Source organism: Mauremys reevesii, linkage group 7, assembly GCF_016161935.1.
Source record: "Mauremys reevesii isolate NIE-2019 linkage group 7, ASM1616193v1, whole genome shotgun sequence".
Classification (NCBI taxonomy): domain Eukaryota; kingdom Metazoa; phylum Chordata; order Testudines; family Geoemydidae; genus Mauremys; species Mauremys reevesii.
In genome coordinates, this window is record NC_052629.1 from 71,561,812 (window position 1) to 71,584,164 (window position 22,353).

The following is a 22,353-nucleotide window of genomic DNA, read 5'->3' on the forward strand; positions in this document are numbered from 1 at the left end:
TCAGACGCATGTGGTGGAAGGGGGGAGGGATAGCTCAGTGGTTTGAGCATTGGCCTGCTAAACCCAGGGTTGTGAGTTCAGTCCTTGAGGGGGCCACTTAGGGATCTGGGGCAAAAATTGGTCCTGCTAGTGAAGGCAGGGGATTGGACTCAATGACCTTTCAAGGTCCCTTCTAGTTCTAGGAGATTGGTATATTTCCAATTATTTAATTTAATTTTTTTTAATTTAAATTTCCAGAGACAGGTATAAATATGCAGGCAAGAATCAGTCTAGAGATAACGAGGTTAGTTCAATCAGTTGAGGTGTGAACACCTAGGGAGGAGAAACTGCTTTTGTAGTTGGCTAGCCATTCACAGTCTTTGTTTAATCCTGAGCTGATGGTGACAAATTTGCAAATGAACTGAAGTTCAGCAGTTTCTCTTTGGAGTCTGGTCCTGAAGTTTTTTTGCTGCAGGATGGCTACCTTCTTCAAGTGGTTGTTCATGTCCATTCAAAGTAGGTGTGTGTGCGCCGCGTGCACGCCAGCCGGAAGATTTTCCCTAGCAGTGTCCGTAGGGTCGGCCCGGGCGCCCCCTGGAGTGGCGCCACCACGGCGCCCTATAAAGGGGCCTGCCAACCCTCCACCGCCTCAGTTCCTTCTTACCGCCGGTGACGGCTAGCTGGAACTTCTCTTGCGTAGCAAGTTGGCAGTGTCCTATCCTTACCATTTATTCAGTGGTATTATAGTTACTTAATCAGTTCATTGTACATAGTTCTTTGTAGTTGGGAGGCCTCCCCCCCGAGTACTTCGTCGCCTGCTGGGGCATACCCGGGTCCCCCGGGTTCAAACTCTGCAAGTATTGCGGAAAATTCATGCCCAAGAGCGACCCGCACTCTGCTTGTTTGAGGTGCCTCGGAGAGAGAGCCACCAAAAGGACCGGTGCTTTATCTGTAGAGGCTTCCGCCCGCGAACTCTTAAGGACAGGGCTCAAAGACTTAGAGTCCTCCTGATGGAGGCGGCCCTACGACCATCCTCAGACCTGGAACTGGCCGAGGTGGTGCCCAGCACGTCATCCTCGGTGCGGAGCGCCCCGGCACCAGCATCAAGACTTAGGGGCCAGTCCAAGTCGTCGAAAACCCAGCACCGGATGGAGTCGGGTCATAGAAAGTCGGCCTCAGTGCGGCACCGCTCACCTTCGCCGGTGCCCGCCAAGAGGAAGCCGGTGACCCCACCAGGATCCGACGCCGACGCCGTTCGTGGCTACAAGCGGACAGGCTGGGCTACAGCCCTCGGCGGTTCCGTCGACTCCCGCACCGCAGAGAGGGCGGTCGAGTCCGGACCAGCCTAATTCCCCGGACCTCAGCTGAGACCTACGCCCCCTGTCGACACCGGAGGCATTCGAGGCGACCTCAGATCTATTGGGTCTCCCGGCGCCGGCCTCCCCACATCGTAGGGAGTTGCCTACTGTGGTCCGTCCCCCGGTACAATCTAGGGGCAAGCCGGCCATGCTGTCGCCTCCCTCCCTGCACCACGCCGTGAAGGTGGCACCGGACCAGATGAGAGGCTCCCCGCTGCCTCTGCACCCCTCTCCATCGGCACCGGGCGCTGCTCCCCCCAGGTCCTCATACTCAGAGACCTCAGACTCAGAGGCAGACTCCTATCGCTCCAGCCGGTCATGGAGCAGGAGATCGGTTTCGGGGGCGAGCCACCAACGTTACCCGCAGTGGCAGCAACAATGGCAGCCGCCCTTGCAGTGGCTGTTTTGGACTCCCTGGGCCTACCATCAGTCAGTAGGCCAGGCGTTCGGTCCTCGTTCACGCTCGGCCTCGGTGTCCTCGACGTCGGTGGCACTGGCGCAGCTGCCTCCTCCACCGGCACCGTCGCCGGGCAGAGGTGTGCCATTGTCAAGTTCAGCACCCCCTTCAGTTCGGGCTCCGCCGGCACCGCATGATACGCCAAGCCGCTCACAGGCGACCCCGGTACCGGTCACGGTGCCGCATTTAGACTCTGAACCGGCACTGCAACCTCAATACCGTGTGCCGCAGGACCCAGAGAGGCCACATGCACCAGAGGAAGGGCCACTCCATGTGATCTCCTCATCATCCTCCCCGGACGAAGCAGTTTCGGGCACGGCTACAGCGCTGGCCCTAGAGGACACTCGAATCCTCCAACAATTGCTTCAGCGAGCAGCCCAGAGCCTCGCAATCCAAGCAGAGGAAATCGAGGTGGACACGGACCCTGTGGTGGACATCTTGGCTCCCTCAGGGCCATCCAGGGTGGCCCTCCTGCTGATAAAGACTATAGTGGAGACGTCCCATACCTTATGGCAAACACCAGCCTCACTGGCCCCTACTACCAAGAGGATGGAGTGGCGCTACTTCATCCCCTCTAAAGGGCACGAACACCTGTACACCCACCCTCCCCTGGACTCCCTGGTAGTGGACGCGGCCAACCAGCGGGAGCGCCAAGGGTTTCAAGGGTCAACACCGAAGAGCAGAGACGCGAAAAGGCTTGAGCTCTTTGGTAGGAAGGTGTACTCCATGGGGGGGCCTACAACTCCGCATTGCCAACCAGCAGGCAATAGTAAGCCGGTATGGTCATAACATGTGCTCGGCCATGTTGAAGTTTGCGGAGCTCCTTCCTCAGGACTCGAGGTCAGAGTTTTCGGCCCGAGTGTGGAGGGCAAACTGATCTTCCGGGCCTCATTCACGCTCGGCCTCGGTGTCCTGGGAGAGCAATACAGCGGTGCACAGACAATCCAGGAAGTTTCTGGAAAGTGTAGGGGACAATTTCCTGGTGCAAGTGCTGGAGGAACCAACTAGGGGAAAAGCTCTTCTTGACCTGCTGCTCACAAACAGGGAAGAAATAGTAGAGGAAGCAATAGTGGATGGGAACCTGGGAGGCAGTGACCATGAGATGGTCGAGTTGAGGATCCTGATACAAGGAAGAAAGGAGAGCAGTAGAACAGAGACCCTGGACTTCAGAAAAGCAGACTTCGACTCCCTCAGGGAACTGATGGCCAAGGTCCCCTGGGAGAATAACATGACGGGGAAAGGAGTCGAGGAAAGCTGGCTGTATTTTAAAGAAACCTTATTGAGGTTGCAGGAACAAACCATCCCGATGTGTAGGAAGAAAAGTAAATATGGCAGGCGACCAGCTTGGCTCAACAGTGAAATCCTTGCTCGTCTTAAACACAAAAAAACAGCTTATAAGAAGTGGAAGATTGGACAAATAACCAGGGAGGAGTATAAAAGTATTGCTCAGGCATGCAGGAGTGAAATTAGGAAGGCCAAATCACACTTGGAGTTGCAGCTAGCCGGAGATGTTAGGAGTAACAAGAAGGGTTTCTTCAGGTATGTTAGCAACAAGAAGAAAGTCAAGGAAAGTGTGGGCCCCTTGCTGAATGAGGACGGGAACCTAGTGACAGAGGATGTGGAGAAAGCTAGTGTACTCAATACTTTTTTTGCCTCTGTCTTCACAGACAAGGTCAGCTCCCAGACAGCTGCACTCTGCAGCACGGTATGGGGAGGAGGTGACCAGCTCTCTGTGGGGAAAGAAATAGTTCGGGACTATTTAGAAAAGCTGGACGAGCACAAGTCCATGGGGCCGGATGCGCTGCATCCAAGGGTGCTAAAGGAGTTGGCTGATGAGATTGCAGAGCCATTGGCCATTATCTTTGAAAAATCATGGTGATCGGGGGAGGTCCCGGATGACTGGAAAAAAGCTAATGTAGTGCCCATCTTCAAAAAAGGGAAGAAGGAAGATCCAGGGAACTACAGGCCAGTCAGTCTCACCTCAGTCCCTGGAAAAATCATGGAACAGCTCCTCAAGGAATCAATTCTGAACCACTTAAAGGAGGGGAAAGTGATCAGGAACAGTCAGCATGGATTCACCAAGGGCAAGTCATGCCTGACTAACCTAATTGCCTTCTATGATGAGATAACCGGCTCTGTGGATGAGGGGAAAGCAGTGGATGTGCTATTTCTGGACTTTAGCAAAGCTTTTGATACAGTTTCCCACAGTATTCTTGCCAGCAAGTTAAAGAAGTATGGGCTGGATGAATGGACAGTAAGGTGGATAGAAAACTGGCTAGACGGTCGGGCTCATTGGGTAGTGATCAATGGTTCCATGTCTAGTTGGCAGCTGGTATCAAGTGGAGTGCCCCAAGGGTCGGCGCTGGGGCCGGTTTTGTTCAATATCTTCATTAATGATCTGGAGGATGGTGTGGACTGCACCCTTAGCAAGTTTGCAGATGACACTAAACTGGGAGGAGTGGTTGATACGCTGGAGGGTAGGGATAGGATACAGTGGGACCTAGACAAATTAGAGGATTGGGCCAAAAGAAATATGATGAGGTTCAACAAGGACAAGTGCAGAGTCCTGCATTTAGGACGGAAGAATCCCATGCACTGCTACAGACTAGGGACCGAATGGCTGGGCAGCAGTTCTGCAGAAAAGGACCTAGGGGTTACGGTGGACGAAAAGCTGAATATGAGTCAACAGTGTGCCCTTGTTGCCAAGAAGGCTAATAGCATTTTGGGTTGTATAAGTAGGGGCATTTCCAGCAGATCGAGGGATGTGATCATTCCCCTCTACTCAGCACTGGTGAGGCCTCATTTGGAGTACTGTGTCCAGTTTTGGGCCCCACACTACAAGAAGGATGTGGATAAATTGGAGAGAGTCCAGCAGAGGGCAACAAAAATGATTAGGGGGCTAGAGCACATGACTTATGAGGAGAGGCTGACGGAACTGGGATTGTTTAGTCTGCAGAAGAGAAGAATGAGGGGGGATTTGATAGCTGCTTTCAGCTACCTGAAAGGGGGTTCCAAAGAGGATGGATCTAGACTGTTCTCAGTGGTAGAAGATGACAGAACAAGGAGTAATGGTCTCAAGTTGCAGTGGGGGAGGTTTAGGTTGGATATTAGGAAACACTGTTTCACTAGTAGGGTGGTGAAGCACTGGAATGGATTACCTAGGGAGGTGGTGGAATCTCCTTCCTTAGAGGTTTTTAAGGTCAGACTTGACAAAGCCCTGGCTGGGATGATTTAGTTGGGTTTGGTCCTGCTTTGAGCAGGGGGTTGGACTAGATGACCTCTTGAGGTCCCTTCCAACCCTGAGATTCTATGATTCTTTCCAGGCTGCCCTGGATGCGGCAGACTCAGCCTCACGCACCCTGGCCACGGGCCTGGTCATGCAGCGGGGAGCATGGCTCCAGGTCTTGGGCCTGCCATATGAGGTCCAGCAGACAATCCAAGACCTCCCCTTGAGGGGCAGATGCTGTTTTCAGACAAAATGGACAAACATCTGCATAGCTTAAAGGACTCGAGGGCCACGCTTTGCTCGCTGGGCTTGCATACCCCTGCGACCCAGCGCAGACAATTTAGACCGCAGGCGGCCCCTCGCCCATACCAGCCACAGGCTCGCCAGGAGCTGGGGCACAGGCAGGGAAGAAATGGCAGGAGGCACCAACACCACCCCTCCGGCCAAGTGTCTGGCCAATCGCAACCACCATCAGGGACTAGACCCCCTATTTGATGGTGCGGTCGAGGACGACCTACCAGTCGAGACTCTGGATCCTTCCACCCCTACCTTTTGGGTCACGTCTGTCCCCCTTCTACCGTGCCTGGTCCCGAATCACGTTGGACAGATGGGTGCTCCGCACGGTAGAGAGGGGATATTCTATCCAGTTCTCCTCCCTCCCACCCCACCAACCCCCTCCCCGTCCCTCTTCAGGGACCCATCTCACGAGCAACTTCTAACTCAAGAAGTGAAGTCCCTCATGGAGGCAGGGGCGGTGGAGGAAGTCCCACGGGAGCTCAGGGGCAAAGGCTTCTACTCCCGGTATTTCCTAATATCGAAGGCGAAAGGGGGCCTGAGACCCATCCTAGACTTGCAGCGGCTGAACAAGTTTGTGCGAAAGCTCAAGTTCTGCATGGTCTCCCTGTCCTCGATTATCCCCTCCCTGGATCCAGGAGATTGGTATGCCGCCCTCGACTTAAAGGACGCCTATTTCCACATTGCCATAATTCCTCAACACCGTCAGTACCTCAGGTTCGTCATAGCTGACGCCCATCTGCAGTTCACGGTGCTCCCGGTCGGCCTGTCAGCCGCTCCGAGGGTCTTCACGAAGTGCATGGCAGTCGTGGCGGCCTTCCTGCGCAGGCGGGGCATCCAGGCATTCCTCTACCTGGATGACTGGCTCATAAAGGGCCGCTCCAAGGAGCAGGTAGAGACTCACGTGTTGTTCATCAGGCGGACCTTTCTCGATGTCGGCCTCCTCTTGAACGAAGCCAAGTCAACCCTGTCTCCGACACAACGAATAGAGTTCATAGGAGCGGTTCTGGACTCCACCCACGCCAAAGCGTACCTGCCGGAATCCAGGTTCCATGCAATTTCCGAGCTCATCCTCGGACTGCACCGCGCCCCGGTTACCACGGCGCGAGTTTGCCTCCGGCCGTTGGGCCACATGGCAGCGTGCACCTATGTGGTGGTCCATGCCAGACTCCGGCTTCGCCCACTACAGTCCTGGTTAGCGACAGTTTATCGCCTGGCCAGGGATCCCCTGGACTCAGTGGTGTCCATTCCCCGCTTGGTGCTGAGCTCGTTGCGGTGGTGGCTCGATCCACGGAAAGTCTGCATGGGTGTCCCCTTTGCTGCCCCGCAGCCCTCCCTCTTCCTGGTGACGGACGCCTCGGATCGAGGTTGGGGAGCGCACCTGGGACGCCTCAGGACGCAGGGCTTGTGGTTGCTGGCGGACCTCGAGTTACACATCAATGTCAGGGAGCTGAGGGCGGTCCGCCTGGCGTGCTTGACCTTCCGGTCTCACCTGGCCAGCAGGTGTGTTTCAGTCCTTTCGGACAACACAGCAACAGTTTTTTATATCAACAAACGGGGGTGCACGCTCCTCTCCCCTGTGCAGGGAAGCCCTCGCGCTGTGGGAATTCTGCATTCACAATGCCACCCACCTGACGGCGTTCTACCTTCCGGGGGAGCAGAACGGTTTGGCAGACACCCTCAGCCGCTCATTCCAGGGTCATGAGTGGTCCCTCCGAGGGGATGTGGTGCGCTCAATTTTCCAACGTTGGGGCTTTCCGGTTAGACCTGTTTGCTTCAAGGGAAAACAGGAAGTGCTGACGGTTCTGCTCCCTCCTGGGCCGCAGTCGGGGGTCTCTGTCGGACACCTTCCTACAGTCCTGGGAGGTCGGTCTACTCTACGCCTTCCCTCCGATCCCCCTGATACACAGGGTGCTTTTAAAGATTTGCAGGGATCATGCCAGGGTAATCCTGATAGCCCCGGCGTGGCCGCGCCAGCATTGGTACATGTCACTCCTGCACATGTCCGTTCAGATGCCCCTGACGTTGCCCCTACTCCTGGACCTGATCATGCAGGACCGGGGCTCCCTCCGCCATCCGAACCTCGAGTCCCTTCACCTCACAGCCTGGATGCTCCATGGCTGAACCCAGTAGAGTTGCAGTGCTCCCAGCAGGTCATTCAAGTGTTGCTAGGTAGCAGGAAACCGTCAACTAGGGCCACCTACCTGGCCAAATGGAAGCGCTTCTCCTTATGGTTGGGTCAGAGGGGTCATGACCCGCTGGGGGTACCAATCCCCATTGTCCTAGACTATTTGCTTCACCTAAGACAATTGGGCCTCTCCCTTTCCTCCATTCGTGTTCACTTGGCAGCCATTTCCGCTTTTCATCCAGGAGAGGGGGGTACCTCGGTGTTTGTGAACCCGTTAGTTGGGCGTTTCCTCAAGAGTATGGACAGGCTCTTCCCGCATGTGCGTCAGCCGACCCCTGCTTGGGGGCCCCCCTTTGAGCTTCTGGCTTCCTGTTCCCTGTTGTACCTGTCCTACAAGACCGCATTCCTGGTGGCGATCACCTCGGCCAGAAGGGTGTCGGAGCTTCGAGCGTTAACATCTGAGCCCCCGTACACAGTCTTCTATAAGGACAAAGTCCAACTTAGACCTCATCCGGCTTTTCTACCCAAGGTCGTTTCACAGTTCCACATGGGCCAAGATATCTTTCTCCCGGTGTTTTATCCTAAACCACACTCCTCCAGCGAAGAGCGGAGGCTACATTCCCTGGATGTCCGCAGGGCCTTGGCTTTTTACATAGAGCGTACCAAGCTGTTCCACCGCTCGACCCAGCTCTTTGTCGCGATGGCGGAAAGGATGAAGGGGCTCCCGGTCTCCTCTCAGCGAATCTCTTCGTGGATTGCGACCTGCATCCAGGAATGCTATCGTATAGCTAAGACCCCTGTCCCTTCGGTCACGGCCCACTCCACTAGGGCGCAGGCCTCCTCCGCAGCGTTCCTGGCTCAGGTTCCAACTCAGGAGATTTGTAGAGCGGCCACGTGGTCTTCCATCCACACGTTCTCGTCTCACTATGCCATCACGCATCAGGCGAGGGATGACGCAGCCTTCGGTCGAGCAGTTCTCCAGTCTGCAGTGATCTCCGACCCCACCTCCTAAGGTTAGGCTTGTGAGTCACCTACTTTGGATGGACATGAACAACCACTCGAAGAAGAAAAAACAGTTACCCACCTTTTAGTAACTGTTGTTCTTCGAGATGTGTTGTTCATGTCCATTCCAACACCCACCCTCCTGCTCCTCTGTCGGAGTGCCGGCAAGAAGGAACTGAGGGGGTGGAGGGTCAGCGGGCCCCTTTATAGGGTGCCATGGTGGCACCACTCCAGGGAGCGCCCGGGCCGACCCTATGGACGCTGCTAGGGAAAATTTTCCGGCTGGCGTGCATGCGGCACACGCACACCTACTTTGAATGGACATGAACAACACATCTCGAAGAACAACAGTTACTAAAAGGTGGGTAACCGTTTTTTCAGCCTCCTTGGACACACAAAAGCAGATTTAAAGTGTTCTCCTACAGGTTTTTGTATATTGCCATTCCTAATATCTGACTTGTGTCCATTTATCCTTTTACGTAGGGATTTTCCAGTTTGGCTGATGTACAGAGCAGAGGGACATTGCCTGCACATGATGGTGTATATTACATTGGTGGACATGCAAGTGAATGAACTGGTGTTGATGTGGCTGATCTGGTTAGCTCCTGTAATGGTGCTGCTGGTGTAAATATGTGGGCAGAGTTGGCATCGAGGTTTGTTGCATGGATTGGTTCCTGAGTTAGTCATCCTGAACAAAACAACTTTGGTATACTCCCTTGGTTACACATAAACAAATCTATTGTTCTCCCTTGAACCATTGTTGTTTCTCTACGAAACCCCCCACCTATGCTCAAGTAAGGCTTTGGCTACACTTGCACTTCAAAGCGCTGCCGTGGCAGTGCTTTGAAGCGCTAAGTGTAGTCAAAGCGCCAGCGCTGGGGGAGAGCTCTCCCAGCGCTGTCCGTACTCCACCTCCCTGTGGGGAATAACGTACAGCGCTGGGAGCTGCGCTCCCAGCGCTGGGGCTTTGACCACACTGGCGCTTTGCAGCACCGCAATTTGCAGCGCTGGAGAGGGTGTGTTTTCACTCCCTGCTGCAGCGCTGCAAATTTGCAAGTGTAGCCAAGGCCTAAGTGTTTTGATGCCTGGATCCAAAATCTGCATCAGTTCCAGCACTCTGGACCCTCAGCTACTACCACCACCTGGGACCCCTGATTAATTCAAGCCTCACGGAGTAGTGAGAACCCATCTCTCTCTCTCTCTCTCTCTCTCGGTATAGCCTTCTGACTTGTGTGATCAGTTATAGTTTTGTAAACCTGACTTTTATAATCAAATTGAAGTTATAATATTAAATCTAACTCTTTTGTTTGTTTGGCTCCCCTATGGTTATTACCTGGCAATAAATAACTTTCATGATTAAGCTGGTTGCTTCTCTCTCTTCCTCTCCCTCATGGTTTTTTTTTTTTGGTTTCCTCATTCGTCCTGCAGCAACGCTCCTCATACCTAAGCTAAAAGATGTGAATTCAAAAGAAGCTAAAAGAAGCGGAATTCACACCTTACCTTACAGTGGTATAACTCCCCTGTAGACAAATCCTCAGTTCCTGTGACTTGAAGCCAGAACTATGTTGATGGGAGAGTGATGATTGTACTGTAAACACTAATTCACAGCTGTGGTGTTGTCACTCTCCCCATGTGTAATCCTGACCTCAGCTGCCATTACATGTGATTTAGAAAACTTACTTTTGTGGTCAGTCTCAGATGCCAAAGGGTAACTTAGAAAACCACAGCAAGCAGTTTCTATTCAGAATCGGGCTGTAACTCCAGTGCACTGTGTCTTCTAGAGGTTTGCAGAAATGTAACTTCATCAATGGTGCCCGTTTTCCCTAATACAAGTGAGTCCTGAGCTGGGGTCTTAATGAAGCCATCACAAGCCTTATGTAGCCCCAATAACAGCTTGCCATTTATTTTAAAGGAAAAGTGCTACACCTATTATCTTTTGCAAGGAAGGGGGGGGGTGTGATTAAATTTGATTAACATGACATTTATTTCTATTGGGATTAATGAAAACTAGGAACGGAATGTGTGAAGAGGGGAAAAGTTGGAGCAGATAGAAAGGGGGTTAACATCTAGCCAGAGCCCATGCAGCAGCATCCAAAATGTAGTGGACATTAAATAGATCATAGCTATGTTAAGTTAGAAACACCAATGCAAAGCTACTAGGATGAATAAGCTACATTACATCTAACTAATCACAGTGTGCCAATTAATCATAATAATGGGTTTGTATGTTGTATCCCTATCCTCTGTGTAGATTATAAAGCCTTGTCTAACTGCTACCATTGTACTGTTTTAAACATCTGGGTATAGTTCCACAGTCCACACCCACACCCTGCTTGGATGGAATTATACAAAGGTGCTTATATGCTTATTTCTATCTGGGAAAGGGAACAAACTCTGCCCCTATACCTACTTTTATAGTGATATGGCCGTGACCATACAAAAGGTTGTACCGGTATAATGGTTTCTGTAAAATAAAATCACATTCCCAACAAAAACAAAACCTGTCTGTGACCAGGCCTAAGGGCTTGTCTTCAGTGGGACATTGATCAGAACAGCTCCCCTGTGGGCACTCGTTATAGAAAAAGGGGGCCTTTTCCCGATTTAAGATAATCCATTGTGGAAGAGAATTAAACTCAGTTGCAAACAGCATCTATTCTGGAATAATTTCAGGGTGGGGAATTATTAAACGACTCTAGCTATATTGGAGTAACTTGGCGGTGGCAGACAAGCCCAGAGCCCTGGGGGGCAGGGCTTGTCTCTTCTGTGTTTGTACAGCGCCCCAACTCCCCTGGAGCAGTTACCCTGATGTAACCTGGGGCACCGCTTGCCTGGAAGGGGGGGGGATGACCCAGCCTATCCCCCCATCGCTGTGGCCTGGTTCCCCCCGTGCACTTCGGGGTGTCGATCCGCCCAGGGGCTGTCGCGATAGGAAGGTGCCGGACTGGCCTGGCCTGTCCCCCCACCCCGCCGCAGGGCCTGGCGGGCTCGGAGGCGGCGGCCCAGCTGGCGGGGGCGGGACCGCGGCGGCCGCCTCCCCTCCGCTCCCTCCCTCCCGCGGAAGATGGCGACGGAGCGGCGCGCTGGCAGCGGCTCCCCCAGCGGCCGGAGCGGGACCCAGCTCCCGGGAGCTGGCGGGCCGGGCCGGGCGTGAGTGGGAGGCGGGAGCCAGCGCGGGCACCCGCCGGAGGGGCCCCGGCGCCAGCTGGAGGTGAGGCGGGGCAGGGAGCGAGCAGAGCGGGGCTCGCGGTGTCCGGCCGGGCCCGCAGCGGCTCGCGGGGCCGTCTGGTGTGGCGGCTCGGCCCGGCCGTGCCTGGGGCTGGCGCCTGGTGCCCGGGAATCTCGGCATTCCCCGCCCCGGTGGGTGGGGCAGAAACCCGGGCCCAGCGTGCCATGGGCGGGCGGGGACCTGGGGCTGCCCTTGGGCAATCCCCATTTCACCCCTGCCAGTGCCCTTTGCCGGCAGACGGCCCCCGCTGCCCCGAGCCCTGCATGCAGAGCCATCCCCTAGCCGGGCCCACATCTCAGACGCGCTGCTCTAGCTACCTTGCTCAGGGCTCTGAGAAAATTTGCACCCTGAGCCCCTCCTTGGGTCGACTTAGGCTACGGTTACATTGGAGATCTTACAGTGGCGCAGCTGCACCTATGCAACTGTGCTGTCCTGAGCTGTCTAGTCTAGCCCCTAGGAGAGAGCTCTCCCATTATCTTAATAAACCCACCCCTGAGCCCTGGCAGCTATGTCAGGAGAAGCTCTTCTGCCAACATGGTGCTGTCCACACCAGTGCTTAGGTCATTGTAGCTTACATCACCCAGGGGCGTGGCTCATTCACACCCCTGAGTGACACTGGCAGTGTAGATGTAGCCCTAGCCTCTGCTGTGGATAATACAGCTAGGTCTTCCATCAACCTGGACTTTCAGATGGGAGGATTACCTATCAACAACAGCCCTTCCATCGACATAGCATGCGGCTAAACTATGGCGCTATAGCGGCACAGCTGCAGCGACTGTACTATAGACGTACCCTAAGATGCCTATCACTGTATATCTGTGCACTTTGAGCTACCTGTACAGGGTGACAGGGTTGTCCAAGAGGCTGATAATGGGGGAATATAGTGGGATGCATTCCTGTGTGCCCAAACCCCATCTACCTCTGAGTTGTGGCTTCCTTCCCTGGTGAAGCTGGGGCAGCTTGCAGGTACTGTGCCTCCTTTGGTTCTTATGAAGCAGCAGAAGAGATTAGGATGCACCTGCTTTGGAGAAACAGACCACGGAGAGGAAATCCAGAAGCAAAGAGCATTCTGGAGCCTGTAAGTTCCCCTGGACTCCCTTCAGCCACCAAAAAGAATAACCCCGTGTACCCTCTAACTAAGGATTTTAAAGCTCTCACTGCCTTCCTTGATTAAGGTTTGTTTTGTTTTCATTCTGCTGATGGGAAGATTCAGGCACAGAGGGCTTAAGTGACTTTCCCAAGGTCAGGCAGTCTGGAGCAGCAGCACATCTGACTTCCAGTCTAGTGCTTTAAACACAAGAATATCTGTCCTACCCACTTCTTCTGAACTCTTTCTGTCCTATCCCATTCTCCATCAGAGCCCTGGTTTTTACTGGAGTTTCACTTGGAGACCAGATTCTTATTCACTTGTTTTTCTAAACTGTTGAGTGCTGCTTACATCATGTTCCACCCCAAAGGTGGCTGCATCTCCATGGCCTTATCTACGTTACACACTTTTATTGTGTTTGAACGTGATTCTGAATAATTGAGTTAGATGGCAATGCTGACCATGAGTAGAGCGGTCAGCATAAACTAGGACAAGTCATGTTCAGCATCTGGCGGGGGAGGGGAAGAGTCCGGTGGCATTTCTGGTTGCAAAAAGGGGTTCCCAGTATAGAAAAGATTGAGAGTCACTGCTTTAATGTATTGATAATATTTAGAAGCCTATAGAACAGAAGACTGGGTAGATAGTGCAGGTGTGAACATATGTGCTAGAATACTTGCATGTTTTTCAGTAATGACTAGCAGGTGCATTGATGCTATCAACAGTATAAACTCTTCTGAAGGCATATTTTACCAATGTCCTCTAACCTTCAGACCCTGTGTCTTATCTACATTAGTGTTTACACCTCTGGGTTAGATGACAGTAGTAAAGATGCCTGGGCCTAGTCTGCACTAGCTGAAAATGGTAAAGAACTATCCAAGTGTCAACAAGGCGTGTGTGCATCCTGAACCTGTGCACATCTCCAGAACAGTGTTTGACAGGTTTTGATGCCTGTCTCCATCTCTCTGTGGTATAGCTGGAAGGTGCAGAAGAGCTGCATAGGTAAGATAATCTATTTCATTGTCATTGGCAGAGTTGTTTACACATGATCTCTCACACATTTTCCTCTTCTTAAAGAATGCATCTCCATCCATGATAATAGCACAGGTCATAATCACTCAGCACTTGTAGCAAATCTCTTTTAATTGGCCTCATTTAACACCCATAAGGGTGTACTTTATTTTGCTCTCCTCTGAATCCCCCTCCCCAAATTGTAAGTAATTTATTGCAGGGCATGTTACAGATAGAAGAACAGCCTCTGGCTGTCAGCAACCTTTCTGGTATGTCAGATTTCCAGCTTGACAGGCAGCTGCAGCAGAGTTTGTGGGTGCGTGAGGCAATGATACTGCAGCAGTACACGCAATTTGTGGTGCTACTTAGGCTTGATGCATCTATTCTCTCCAGGATTCTTGTGCATCTGGAGACGATTGGGTTAATGGTCCTGTTGTTGATTCTCTTTTCCTCCTAGCTTGCCTGTTGGCTTTGTTGAAGTCCAGGGTATTTGAGTTCCATTTTCCCCTTTTTAGCTGTTTTTCTAAGCTCTGTACTTGAATGTAAATATCTCTAGGTTGCTCTTTTGTGTGAAGTTAGACTCTGAACAGAGCATAGAGTTATCAGATGCGTAATGTTAGTGCATATTTTTTAAAAGCCCATCTAGCCCAGAAGTCTTTTTAAAACTTAAGGTTGTTAGGTAAAAAGCAAGTCCTTACTCACCTCTCCAGCACCCGAGTTCGTGCGGAGTTGGTATGGGGCTCACAATCTGTCAGAGACCAGACACCAATTCGTTGATCAACGGGCTCACACTATCCTTAGCTTAAAAGGCTTCGGAGTAAGTGTGGCAAGTGTATTAGGGGTGAGCATCAATATTTATACACAGAAGTAAACAAAGTGATTAACAGATCATAATGGTCATGCATACTCAGTCAAGATTCTACAGGATAAAACAGGTTAAAATGTAAATTTAAAAAGACAAAAGGGGAGATGGCTACTTAAGGGGAGGGGGGTGTCATGAGTAGTTCGCAGGTCAGAGCTTTGATTAAAAGTTTCAGACAGAGACATCAAGTCTGGGTTAAGTTTAAGCTCATCAAAAGTTCAGACTCAACATTCCTCCATTTGTAGCTTTGGGATAACTATTTACCAAAAGCTACACCCCATTTTAAGGAGCCAAGGGCCGCTTGGCAATTTCAGCCTGGGCCAACTCGAAGAGAGTAAGGCCTTTGGCTGAAGTAGGAAAAGAATAAACTGACCCACATGAGTCTATGAGGGAGGGGACACACTGAATACAGCAACACAGTATTATAAGGATTACTATGGCCCCAACAATACCCACCAAGAGTTTTTTAACCCACCCAAATCCAGGCAGCCAATTCCATAAGGCTCCCCACCAATCATAAGGTGGCTGGCCAGAGGAGTAGTTCTTAGCCATTTCCCTTAGATGTTTGGTACGTTGAAAGGTGTCAGGGTAGGTGTCATTTACAAAAACACAGCATTCTTCATTTATGAGGGCGCAAGTTCCTCCCTGGGCTGCTAACATTATGTCTAAAGCCATTCGGTTTTGCAAAGCTAACTGGCGCAGTTGGGACATTTCCCCGGCCTGATTCTCAAATAGGGTCGCAGTTTCATTGGTTAAAGATTCTAGTAGTCCCTGTAGACGGATGACACCACCCCTCAAGCTAATGAGACCAGCCCACCGCTGCCACGACAAACCATCACGGATATTAATATCTCTGAAGGTTTCACGGATGTTACGAACGTGGGGAAAATGGGGGGGGGGTGAGGGAGATGCGAGAAGGCGGTGTGAGCCACGCTAAATAACATGACCCTGCCCAATCAGGGGAGAGAAAGTAATAAGCTTTGGGCCCGCACACCCAGTATGTTCCATACATTGCGTTTCGGGTATTCCATTTCTCAAAGTAGGAGGTAACCCACCACCCGTTGGACCACTGTTCCCCTGGTAACGCAGAGGGTCGCAGCGAACTACAGAGGCACAATTTGGTAGTGGTGTTTTCAAAGTGCAGTGTAGTACTGCTTGAGCAGTTGTAGAAGGCAATCGTATATCCCTTAACAATTAGTTGGACACCCTCGTGATCTGAGCAGGGCTTCTTAAAAGCTGACTCTGAAGGCTTGCCCACCCATGAAAAAGTTGGATCGGGGTGAGGGATCCACATATGGGATAAGTGGGATGCGCAAGGCTTGAAGCCAAGATTTTTACTAAAGGCGGTGCCATTAAAATACATGTTGCATTTACTTGTTCCCACAAAAGTTGACCCCTTTTCTTTAACAAAACACAGTGATCCTGTCTGATTGGTTACCCTGAGATATCTGTTAATTGGCACTCCTGTTTTGTCCCATGTAAGATTGTGTTGGACTGGATCTTTTACTCTAGCCGGTGGCATCCAAGTCATATTAGCAGTGGTCAGGGGAATGGGTGTGAAGGGGAGTCCCTGTTCTGCATTTACTGGAAATTGAGTACATACCCAGCAATTACTTCTATTTCCTAAAATACGAGTTTTAACCTCGTGGGAATATCTAATAAAAGCATTATCTTCATAAGCAGAAAATAAACTAAAAAGGCATAATAAAAAACATACAGTTGTCAGAATAAAAGGTCCTCTCATTTTTTCCGAGTCAATTTAAGTCTGATGTCTGAAAGAGGTAAGCTGGTCCACTGGTCAGAGGCAGTGTCTTCAGTGGTGGCAAGAGCTGTTGGTCCGTCACTGTGGTCCACTACGGCTGGCTTGACGTGGGAGTGGTGGATCCAGGATTTGCGTCCTTCCAGGAACACTGCAGTCTGGGTTGTTAAAAGAACCTGGTGGGGTCAAGTAAACCTCGGCTGGAGGGTGTCGCCACGAACAAACTTTTTGGCCCAGACGAAGTCCCCTGGTTGGAACGGGTGGATCTGTTCTTCTAGTGGCACGGTCTGGGAAAACTGCGAGGCTTTCCAAAGGGTACGGAGGCGAGCCTGTAGGGAGAGAAACTGGCACGCGGTCATATGATCCCCTCCCAATAGTGAAACATCAGCACGTGGTAGCGCCCCGCCTTTGAAAGGGGGGTGTCCATAGAGCAGTTCAAAGGGGGATAATCCCAATACGCGGGTTGGGCGAGTACGAAGGTGAAACAGGACCAAGGGAAGTACCTGAGGCCACTTTAACCCTGTTTCCTGACAGTATTTAGCCAATGTGAGCTTAAGCTCCCTATTCATACGCTCAACTTTCCCGCTAGACTGGGGGTAGTAGGGTGTATGAAAGGAGTGTGAAATGCCCAATCCTTGTTCTAAACGGCCAAGGACATTACCAGTAAAGGGGGGTCCGCGATCTGAGTCAAGCACGAGAGGGATGCCAAAACGGGGTACAATGTCTCTAAGGAGAATCTTTGCCACTGTGGCAGCAGTACAATTAGCAGTAGGAAAAGCTTCGACCCATGAAGTCAGAGGGCAAACCAAAACAAGGAGGTGCTTTTTCCCAAAAGCCTTTGGCATATCTGCAAAGTCAATTTGAAGATGTTGAAATGGAGCAGCAGGCGGAGGTCTTCCACCCTTAATTTTGCTAAGGGGCGGAGCAGGTCCATTACGTTGACATGTGCTGCATGCTTTCACTATTGACAGGCAGTAGGGTTGAATGCCTGGAGCATACCAAAAGCGAGCGATGGTGTCCACAAGGGCGTGTGTGCCGTAGTGACCCCCCTTATCATGGTGCCAGCGAACTGCCACGGGGTATGTGGAGCGAGGGAGGCAGGCTCGGCCATCCAGCATAAGCCAGGTCCCTTTGATCAGAGTGGCTCCGAGGCTCTCCCACGACTGTAGTTCAGCAGCGGGTACTGGTACGGGGTGCGGTGGAGTAAAGGAGGAGGTTACAATAGCCAACGTGGGCATGGCTAAGGGTAAGACGGCAGCCGTTTTGGCGGAGGCGTCAGCCAGGGCATTCCCACGGGTGACGGGGCTATCATCTTTAGTATGGGCCCGGCAGTGAACTACAGCCAGGACCGAGGGTTCTTGGAGGGCATCCAAAAGCTTGTGGATGAGGGGGAGGTGCTGAATGGGTTTACCGGCAGCTGTCTGGAAACCTCGAAACTTCCAGAGGTGGATGTGACAATGCACAACTCCAAAAGCATACTTGCTATCAGTAAAAATGGTAACGGTCTTACCAGCGGCCAACTGGCAAGCTCGGGCCAGGGCATGGAGTTCGGCGGCTTGGGCTCCCCAGTTGCCTGGCAGTGAGGCGGCCTCTTGAATGTCCCATTCAGAGGTGACTGCATAACCGGTGAAACGCTTGCCATCAACATAGAAGGAGCTTCCGTCCGAGAAGAGGATGCAATCAGGGTTGTCCAGTGGCACGTCAAACAGGTTGTTCCTTATCTGTAAGATGCTATGAACTACTTCCACACAGTCGTGCTGATCCTGAAGGACTGGCAGGTCAGGAAGCAAGGTAGCTGGATTAAGGGGCCCACACCTTTCAAAAATTAGGTTAGTGTCTTCTAGGAGTTCGGCCTCTAGCTGCTGCTGACGATGGGCCGAAAAGACTTGGGTCGTGCCCCTACGCAGAAGGGCTGACAAGGCATGAGAGGTCCAGACCGTGGTAAAATGACCCAGGGTCAGGCTCTTTGCCTTTGTGATCAGCAGGGCAGCTGCTGCCAGAGTCCGGGTGCAGGATGGGGTTCCCTGAGTGACAGGGTCGATCTGCTGAGAGTAAAAAGCAAGCGGGAAATGGTGGGGCCTGCTCAGCTGGGTAAGGACGCCACTAGCAATTCCGCCCCTCTCGTGGACAAAAAGGTGAAAGGGTTTGCTGTAATTGGGGGGGCGGAGAGACATGGAGGAGGCCACACTGTCCTTGAGTAACTGAAAGGCTTGGATCGTGTCTGGGGACCACTGCAAAGGGTCAGGAGCAAGGTTAGCAGTGAGTCGGTGGAGCGGTTTGCTTAACTCCCCGCAGGACGGCAACCAGGGGCGACAGAAGCCAATTAATCCTAAGAAACCTCGAAGTTGTTTCTTAGTGTTTGGCAGAGGGCAGTTTTGGATAGTCTTTATGCGGACCGGGTCCATTTGTCTCCCCTCTGGGGTTAACAGGAAGCCCAGATATCGGACCTTCTGTGAGACCCACTGAATCTTGTTAGGGTCTACCTTGTGGCCTCTGGTGTGTAGGTATAATAAAAGTGCCTTACCATCGATGCGGAGGGCAGCTTCTTCGCGGTTACCTAGTAGGATGTCATCTACGTATAGGACTAACGTGGATCCCTGCGGACTGGTGAAGCCTTCCAAGTCGTAGCGGAGGCATTGGCTGATAATCGTGGGGCTGTCTCTGTAGCCTTGAGGAAGTCGTTGCCAGACATAACTTTGTCCCTCCCAGGTGAAACCAAAGAGATACTGAGAGTCTGGGTACACAGGAATGCTTAAAAAAGGCTGATTTTAAGTCAATAACAGTGAACCACTCAGCATCCCAGGGGATTTGGCTGATGATAGTAGCTGGATCAGGAACTACTGCATGAAGAGGGACCACATACTGATTAACAACCCGTAGATCCTGTACAAAGCGCCAACGAATAGGGTCTCCGTCCTTTTTAGGATGCTTTTTGACAGGCAGTATAGGGGTGTTACAGGGAGTGCGCTGAGGGCGGACTAACTTTTGTGCAATGAATCCCTCGATAATGGGGTGGATGCCTTCCCGGGCTTCCAGCGACAGGGGGTATTGAGGGACTGACGGGGGGGTTAAGGAGGGCTTCACTTGAATCCTTACTGGCTCTGCCGAAAGGAGCAGGCCAACATCAGTGTCAGAAATTCCCCAGAGGGTTAAAGGCAAGTCAGTGAGGTCAGGGGAGAGAGAGCGGGGGGTTTCCCAATTACCCTGAGTTGGGGCCGAATCTCCTAACACTGTCATCAATAATCCTACCCCTTCAGGAGTGCAGGTTAAAGTAGCCTCAAGCTTACAGAGTAAATCCCGGCCCATCAAAGGGATCGGACAAGCTGGGGAAAAAAGAAAACGGTGAGAAAAACATTTATCAGCATAAATAACATTTAGAGGTAAAGTGAGTCCCAGAGACTGTGGGTTGCCCTCCACCCCAGTTGCAGTTTTAACCTCAGAGGATAGCCAGGGAGAGGGGGCATGATTTAAAAGAGAGAAAGTAGCTCCAGTATCAATGAGGAAAGAGACAGGCAGTCCTTGGACTGAAAGGGTTAGACGAGGCTCTTTGCTGGGAGGGGAGAAAGTGAGGAAGGAGCCGGCTAAAGACATTAAGGAAATAAGACCATCACATTGTTTGCCTTCGCCCCCGGGGTACCGTCATTGAGGAGGCTGAGTTTGCTGCAGCTGCTGCTGTTGCCCGTAGTTGATCCAGGCCTGAGGAACGGGCTGGGCTGGTGGTGCAGGGGTGTATTTGTCCCTGGTGTAAGTATCTGCGGATGCGACCGGACCCTCTGGGCGTCCCCAGGGGCATTCACGTTTAAAGTGACCGGGCTGTCCGCACTGAAAACAATTTCCTGGTGGTTGGGGTTGCCAGGACCCTCTTCCCCGAGCACCCTGAAATCCCCAGCCACGGCCACAGCCTCTGCCTCGAATACCGCCGCAAAAAGCTAAAGCCATCAACTTATATTCTTCCTTTTTCTCTTTCTTTTTACTACTTTCCCTTTCTTTCTCCCATGCAAAATCAGCTATGTCCAACTCTGAAGTGACTGACTCACCTCCCCAACCAGGGCAAAACTTTAAGAAATAATCCCTTACAGCCAGGGGCACTGACTGATTCACAAAAAACAAAATAAGAGTATGGTGGTCTGCTTCTCTCTCAGGATCCATCTGAGTGAACATTAGGGCCCCCTCCAATAGCCTCGACCAGAACTTTCTGGGTGGCTCATCAGATTCCTGCCGAATCTGCATGAACTTAGCCTGATTAGGCGAGCCATTTATTTGAGTCTCTCTAACAATCGCTCTCGATCTGTTCGCAGTTGAGTCAGCCTTTGCTGACTCCAGTCTAGGGGATTCCAGCCAGCGGCTTGATCCCGCCTATCCATCCAAGTGGTATTAACCGCATCGCTATCCCCCCATGTCCTTTCTGCCATCCACAATCTACTACGTTCCTCTCCGGTCAAAACTCTACTCAACAACTGATCTACATCCATATAAGTAGGATTATGACTTGAAAACAATCTTTCTAAAAGTTCTGTGATCTTTTGGGGATTTTCCCCAAAGGACCCTGACAACCGTCCCCACTCTTTCAAGTCCCATTCTAGCCATCCTTTATATTCCACAATATTAGTATGTTGTAACTGGCCATTATTGTCCACAAAAGGTTGGTCGTGCACCTGTAAAGGCATTTCTCTACTTACACCTTCATTACTCATAAAAGGTTTGGCGGAGGCAGCCTCTGGGCTATCCTCAGGGGAGGGATATGCATCCTGCTGCATTTGCTTGATCTTTTGCCTAGTAATTACTCCTCCCGAGGTGTGCCCCTCCATTTCCTCCTTATCCCTCTGCAGAGATTCCAATCTGGAGTCCTGCAGATTCCCCTCTGCGCTCTGGAGAGAGTCCCCCTGTGGAGGAATAGGGGCAGGTGCAGTGGGGACCAACTGATGAGTTAAAACACGCCGTGGTTTACACCCTTCATCGAAATAACATGGAGGGGATTCACTCTCGGGAGAATACCTGACTGCCATAATTTTTAAAGATTTCCACAGCTCTGCTGCTGTGTCCCAACAAAACCAGTAACATAACTGTCCTGGATGGTCTTTTTCGATCTGGCTCCTTACTCCTCTTAAGGCAGCCTGTTCGAAAGAGCCATACGAAGGCCACCTCATCTCTGGGTCGGCCAATACCGCGGTATACCCAGTCCAATTCCTTACACACAGTGTGTACAACTTCCTCCTAGACATTCCTGTCTGTACTGGAAGTTTCCCTTCGTTCCATAACTTATTTACAATCCCCAGCGGACTCTCAAGAGGCACGCTAGTCCCTTGACCCATGGTGTCTGACAGGAGCCCTCCAACTGGCGTTTATCCTGCTGTCCAGTACACGACCCCTCAATATTGAATTGGCTGGGAGAAATCTCCCGTGGCGCCTGCCAATTCGTATATGAGTGGTCTGACCACTGGACAGAGGCACCGCACCAGAAGAAAATCCCGGACGAGCCCCCAAATTGTTAGGTAAAAAGCAAGTCCTTACTCACCTCTCCAGCACCCGAGTTCGTGCGGAGTTGGTATGGGGCTCACAATCTGTCAGAGACCAGACACCAATTCGTTGATCAACGGGCTCACACTATCCTTAGCTTAAAAGGCTTCGGAGTAAGTGTGGCAAGTGTATTAGGGGTGAGCATCAATATTTATACACAGAAGTAAACAAAGTGATTAACAGATCATAATGGTCATGCATACTCAATCAAGATTCTACAGGATAAAACAGGTTAAAATGTAAATTTAAAAAGACAAAAGGGGAGATGGCTACTTAAGGGGAGGGGGGTGTCATGAGTAGTTCGCAGGTCAGAGCTTTGATTAAAAGTTTCAGACAGAGACATCAAGTCTGGGTTAAGTTTAAGCTCATCAAAAGTTCAGACTCAACAAGGTTAATTTATTGTTTCTGAAAATAGGGGAAGCAGTTGCTTCGGTTAGAGTCAGACATAAT

The 22,353-nt window shown here is 51.5% G+C and overlaps 1 protein-coding gene across 2 annotated transcripts in view; it reads left to right on the plus strand.

Moving 5' to 3' along the window:
- Positions 1-11,512: 11,512 nt before the first annotated feature.
- Positions 11,513-22,353, plus strand: part of NDST2 (N-deacetylase and N-sulfotransferase 2) — a 259,472-nt gene continuing 248,631 nt past the window's right edge. For both annotated transcript variants that reach the window (XM_039546522.1, XM_039546512.1), the window contains exon 1: positions 11,513-11,652. The gene's annotated coding sequence lies outside the window, so the exon portion shown is untranslated. The remainder of the gene's footprint in view (positions 11,653-22,353) is intronic.